The sequence below is a fragment of the Triticum aestivum genome, chromosome 1A (genome assembly GCF_018294505.1).
Source record: "Triticum aestivum cultivar Chinese Spring chromosome 1A, IWGSC CS RefSeq v2.1, whole genome shotgun sequence".
NCBI lineage: Eukaryota > Viridiplantae > Streptophyta > Magnoliopsida > Poales > Poaceae > Triticum > Triticum aestivum.
Genome location: NC_057794.1, coordinates 230,899,412 through 230,905,253, shown reverse-complemented (window position 1 = coordinate 230,905,253; position 5,842 = coordinate 230,899,412). Strand labels below are relative to the sequence as shown.

Here is a 5,842-nt window from a genome sequence, read left to right as displayed (position 1 = left end):
TCAAAGTATTTTAATTATGTGTTATTTTACTGTTTGTGTGGCCTTTTGCATCAAAATGAATTTCTAAAATTGCATTAGGTGAGGAACTAGTGTTCCTGTAGTTTATATTATCAGTATAGATTTTACTGTTTGTCTATGTATTTTTTTATTTAGTTTCTATACTGTTGTTTTTTTAGTTATTTTTGCTGCTGTAGTTTTTGTTTAAAGAAAAGAAAAAAACACAGCACGCAACACCGAAGCGCAGCACAGCGCAACTCTAGACCGCGGCCTAGCTCGCCGCCACGGCCCAGCAGCCTCCCGTTCACCCGCAGCCCACCTAACCGCGAAGCGGTAAGCGCAGCCGCCAGCCGCGCCCGAACCGCGCCTGACCCGCACCCGATCCGATCCGCACCAGCGCCCGACCCGCTGTCTCTCTCTCTGCCAGCGGACCCCGCCACGCACCCGTCCCCTACCGCGAGCCAGACACTGCAGCCGCCGCACGCACCCACGCACGCCGAAGCCGAGCCCGGATCGCTCTCGTGCCCTGGGTGATTCTGTGTGCTCCAGGGACTCCATACGTGAGCAAAGGACCCCAGGGAAACCCCGCACCCCCTGTCCCGATCTTTCCCGTTGGCACACGCCCTGGTTGGGGCGATTGGATCTCGTCCCGGAGCTCTTTCGTCCGCCGCCGTTCGCCGGAGGTTTTCGCCACCGTAAGAGCCAGTGCCGCCACATCTCTTGTCCCCTCAGATTCGCCGCTACACGACACACGTTTTTGACAAATTTTCGTGGCCAGAGACCTAGCGGGGAGAGAGGAACAAGCTCGACCACCGTTCATCGGAGCACACCCGCCGTTCCTGTCACCGTTGCTGCCCGCAGAGGATGCCCCGTCGCCGTCCGACCTCACCATCGCCTCCGCCGCTCGATGCCGCACCCACCCATCACTTCCCCTTCACCGGAGACTCGCCGGAGAGCCGCCACCGCCGACGCCCAAGACTACCGCCGCCACCCTCTGCTTTTGGTGAGCACGCACGCACAGTAGGTCCTCCAACCAATCACGTGATGCCACGAGGCAACCTGCTACAGTAACGCGTGAACTGTGCAGGAGGTTTCTGTTGTTTTTGTTTTCTTTCCAGATTTCAACTAAAACTTCAATTAGCTATATCTTCTTTTCTGTATATCCAATTTAGGTAATTCTTTTTCCTATGCACTCACAAAGACCAGCACTTTATCTCAGTACCAACTTTGCACATGTTTGCACTTTTCAAATTTGAATTCATTTGAATTTGAAATAAATCTTCCGGAGGCCATAACACTCAAACCGTTTATCGAAATCGAGTGATTCTTTTTGCATTGTGACCATAGTGCATTTTAGGTGCTGTTAAGCTTCTGTTGTTGAGTTTAAAAATGGTTGTCTTGCTGTTGGTTTTGTTTTGGTTCTATTTGATTTTCGGTGATTGATTGTTGAATTGTGTGAAACGTGTAGATTGTCCGGAGTGCAACGTGAGCTATTGTCAGGAGTGTGACTTTCTGAACCAGAACCAAGGCAAGTTACATGTTGATCATCCTTTACCTATTGTTTTCTATGCATGTAGTTATATCACACTATGAATATATGCATGTATAGGAATACTATATTATTTTTGCTATGCTGATGAGCTATCTTCCTGTCTTTGCAAATCGTGGTAGTGGTAGGTTGCTATGCTTTGTAGACGGGGGTGGTTCGTGTATTCATTGAGTTTATGTGAGGATTATATATATTTAACAAATTGAGTAGCAACTCAGGATTTAACTCACCTCTGGGCGGAAGTGGTATTGCTTGGTGTTGAGGGAAGGCATCATGGGGTCTTGCACCATTTCTAAGGCCATGCGCTCATGAGAGTGCACCCTAAGTGGAATGCCGCCCAGGCTAAAAAAGATCAGACAGACTTAGTGACTAGTAGCTTCCATGTGCGGCCACTGGCTATATGGGCTCTGGCTTAGTTGATCAGTTGTTGGAACCCTGGCCCAGACAGTGTCGACAAATGTAGCATTTGTAGGTGGGATGTGACGCCCGGGTAATCAAGCTACAGTAAAACTCTCCTAATGATGCCATGTCATCTGCGATTACTGTTACTAATCTCGGGATAATTCGAAACCGCGTCAAATTCAAACTTAAAATTAAAGTCGACAATAAAAGTTTTCAAAATTGAAACAAAAATGTTCGGTGGACGCCAAATATTACAAAGGTAATTATGGTGCAGAAAACACATTTTTAGTAAAAGACTAAATACTTTAAAATGAAATAAAACAGAAAAGAAAAAAAATAAAGAAAAGAAAGAAAGAAAGAGAAAGGAAAACCCCCCAAACCCCCCTGGGCCATCTGGCCCAGCTAACCCACCTGGCCCATCCGGCCGAACCGGCCCGCCTCCCCCTGCCGCCTCCCTTCCCTGTTCCCCCGACCCGGGTCGGAACAGGGGCGCGTCCCCGCCGCACCCTCTCGCCGGCGACGACGAGGGGATAAGGTCGCCACGTCGCGCCCCCTCGGTCTCTCCTCCCACTCACCCCCATGCTCGCCTCGGTTCTTGCGCCTCCCACTCCCCTCCAGAGCCATCGCACCTCGCCCCCGTCGTTCCCCACCGCAACCGAGCGCCGCCATGGCCTCGCCGTCGTAGTACTCGCGGCCACCGCGACCTCCAAGCCCTTTCGACGCGTCCGCTCGCTCCGCCTCCCTCGACTACGCCTCCACGTCAAGACGCAGGACGCCGAGCACCATCGAACGCTGCCCCAACCTCGTCTTCTTCCTCGGATCCCCGACGCATCTCCGACGAGCGTCGTCGACTCTCCGGCTACTAAACTCCCAAGGGCCATCTTGCATGCCGCACGGTGAGCTCCCCATCTCCCGCCCATCTCCGTTAGCTCCCTCGCACGCCCTAGCTAGCTGCCGCCGAAGCACCCGAGCGCTCTGCCGCGGACCCCGTCGCCGACGAGTCTCCGGTGACCAAATGGTCAAGGGCTCGTGTCGGTTACGCTCCTCATGCCGCGTAGATCCTCCCCAACCTCTCCATATCTTCGCTAGCTCGCCCCAGCTCCACTCTCCTCGAGCTCCCGACTACGCCGCCGCCTGCGCGCGTCACCAGCGCCCTTCCGGTGACCAAATGGTCACGGGGCCAAGCCCTTTGTGCTCAGCGCGTCGCGCAGCTCCACCCTGGCCTTCCCGCTCGCCCCGAAGCGCGCTGCGTCGCTGTCTTCGTCCGCGCCCGAACAGCAGCCCGCCACTCTCGTCGCCGGCGACCATTCCGGCCACCCCCGCCCTCATGCTCCCCTTCATCGGACGCAGCGCAAAGAGGCCGTTCCAGAGAGCCTGGCCGCGCCCGATTTGGTGCCCCGTAGCGCGATTCCGGCCAACTCCGGCGAGGGGCCGCCTCTGTTGGGTCGCCGGAGTCGCTCCGGCACCGTCCGCCGACATGGCTAGGCGGGCCCCACCCCTGGGTCGCTGCCTGTGGGCCTGGGGGCCCCAACTGGCCACGTTGACCAAGTCAACTTCGCTGACGTGGCAGCTACTGCCACTGACATGCGGGCCCCATGCCATAAAACAAATAAAAACAAATATATAAACTACTAATTAATTAAGTTAATTAACTAAAACCTAATTAGACACTGACTGCTGGGGCCACCCACTAATTAACCCTTTTTAGTTAGTTTTAAAACTCTGTTAAGGCCCTTGACAATGACATGTGGGTCCCACTGGACCCACCTGTCTGGTTTGACTGGTCAACCGACCAGTTGACCTACTGACATCACTCTGATGTCATGCCTACGTCATCACACACTGTTTTGGATAATGTTGGAATTAAATATATAATTAAAATCATAAAATGATTTAAATCTTTAGAAAATCATATCTTTTAATCCGTAACTCGGATGAAAATACTTTGTACATGAAAGTTGCTCAGAACGACGAGACGATTCCGGATATGCAACCCGTTCGTCCGCCACACCTCCCTAACCTATCGAACTCGTAACTTTCCCCCTCCGGCTCCTCTGCCCGAAAACGCGAAACACCGGGGATACCTTCCCGGATGTTTCCCCCCTTCACCGGTATCACCTCATACCGCGTTAGGGCACCCCTAGCACCATTACTTGTCTTGTCATGCATCGTTATGCATCTGTTTGCATTGTATTTATTGTTTCTTCCCCCCTCTTCTTCCGCTAGACACCGAGACCGACGCCGCTGCTGCCCAGTACGACTACGGAGTTGACGACCCTTCTCTCTTGCCAGAGCAACCAGGCAAGCCCCCCCTTTGATCACCAGATATCGCCTACTCTTCTCCCTACTGCTTGCATTAGAGTAGTGTAACATGTTACTGCTTTCCGTTAATCCTATTCTGATGCATAGCCTGTCCTTGCCACTACTGTTGATACCTTTACCTGCAATCCTAATGCTTAGTATAGGATGATAGTTTATCATCAGTGGCCATACATTCTTGTCCGTCTGCCATGCTATATTATCGGGCCGTGATCACTTGGGAGGTGATCACGGGTATATACTATATACTTTATACAGGATACATGTGGTGACTAAAGACGGGTCGGCTTGTGGAGTACCCGCGAGTGATTCACGGATTGGGGGCTGAAAGGACCTTTGTCCCAACGGCCCTCTGTGTGGATCTTTGTGGCGAAGAGACAGGGCAGGTAGAGACCACCTAGGAGAGAGGTGGGCCTGGCCCTGGTCGGCGTTCGCGGTTATTTCAATATAACACGCTTAACGAGATCTTGGTATTTGATCTGAGTCTGGCCACTGGTCTATACGCACTAACCATCTACGCGGGGACAGTTATGGGCACTCGACGTCGTGGTATCAGCCGAATCCTTCGTGACGTCAGCGACTGAGTGCCGCGCGCCGGATTGGACCGTAAGCCTGCTCTTGTATTAAGGGGGCTAGTTCTGCTTCCAGCCGCGTACACAACATGCAGGTGTGCAATGGGCGATGGGCCCAGACCCCTGCGCCATAGGATTTAGACCGGCGTGCTGACCTCTCTGTTGTGCCTAGGTAGGGCTGCGACGTGTTGATCTTCCGAGGCCGGGCATGACCCAGGAAAGTGTGTCCGGCCAAATGGGATCGAGCGTGTTGGGATATGTGGTGCACCCCTGCAGGGAAGTTAATCTATTCGAATAGCCGTGATCTTCGGTAACAGGACGACTTGGAGTTGTACCTTGACCTTATGACAACTAGAACCGGATACTTAATAAAACACACCCTTCCAAGTGCCAGATACAACCGGTGATCGCTCTCTAACAGGGCGATGAGGAGAGGATCGCCGGGTAGGATTATGCTATGCGATGCTACTTGGAGGACTTCAGTCTACTCTCTTCTACATGCTGCAAGACGGAGGCTCCCAGAAGCGTAGTCTTCGAAAGGACTAGCTATCCCCCCTTATCCCGGATTTCGGGAGTTCAGTCCACATATAATAGCCTTATTCTAGTTGATACCAATGCATACATATGTAGTATAGCTCCTTGCTTGCGAGTACTTTGGATGAGTACTCACGATTGCTTTCTCCCACTTTTCCCCCTATCCCTTCTACCTGGTTGTCGCAACCAGATGTTGGAGCCCAGGAGCCAGACGCCACCTTTGACGACGACTCCTACTACACCGGAGGTGCCTACTACTACGTGCTGCCCACTGACGACGACCAGGAGTAGTTTAGGAGGAACCCAGGTAGGAGGCCTGTGCCTCTTTCGATCTGTATCCCAGTTTGTGCTAGCCTTCTTAAGGCAAACTTGTTTAACTTATGTCTGTACTCGGATATTGTTGCTTCCGCTGACTCGTCTATGATCGAGCTCTTGTATTCGAGCCCTCGAGGCCCCTGGCTTGTAATAT

General features: G+C 52.5%; 1 long non-coding RNA gene across 1 annotated transcript; it reads left to right on the top strand.

Moving 5' to 3' along the window:
* Window positions 1-466: 466 nt before the first annotated feature.
* Window positions 467-1,750, top strand: LOC123112833 (uncharacterized). Its single transcript, XR_006455755.1, has 3 exons — window positions 467-692; window positions 776-1,000; window positions 1,466-1,750. It is a non-coding gene; the product is annotated as an uncharacterized lncRNA (long non-coding RNA).
* The last annotated feature ends 4,092 nt before the right edge of the window (window positions 1,751-5,842 follow it).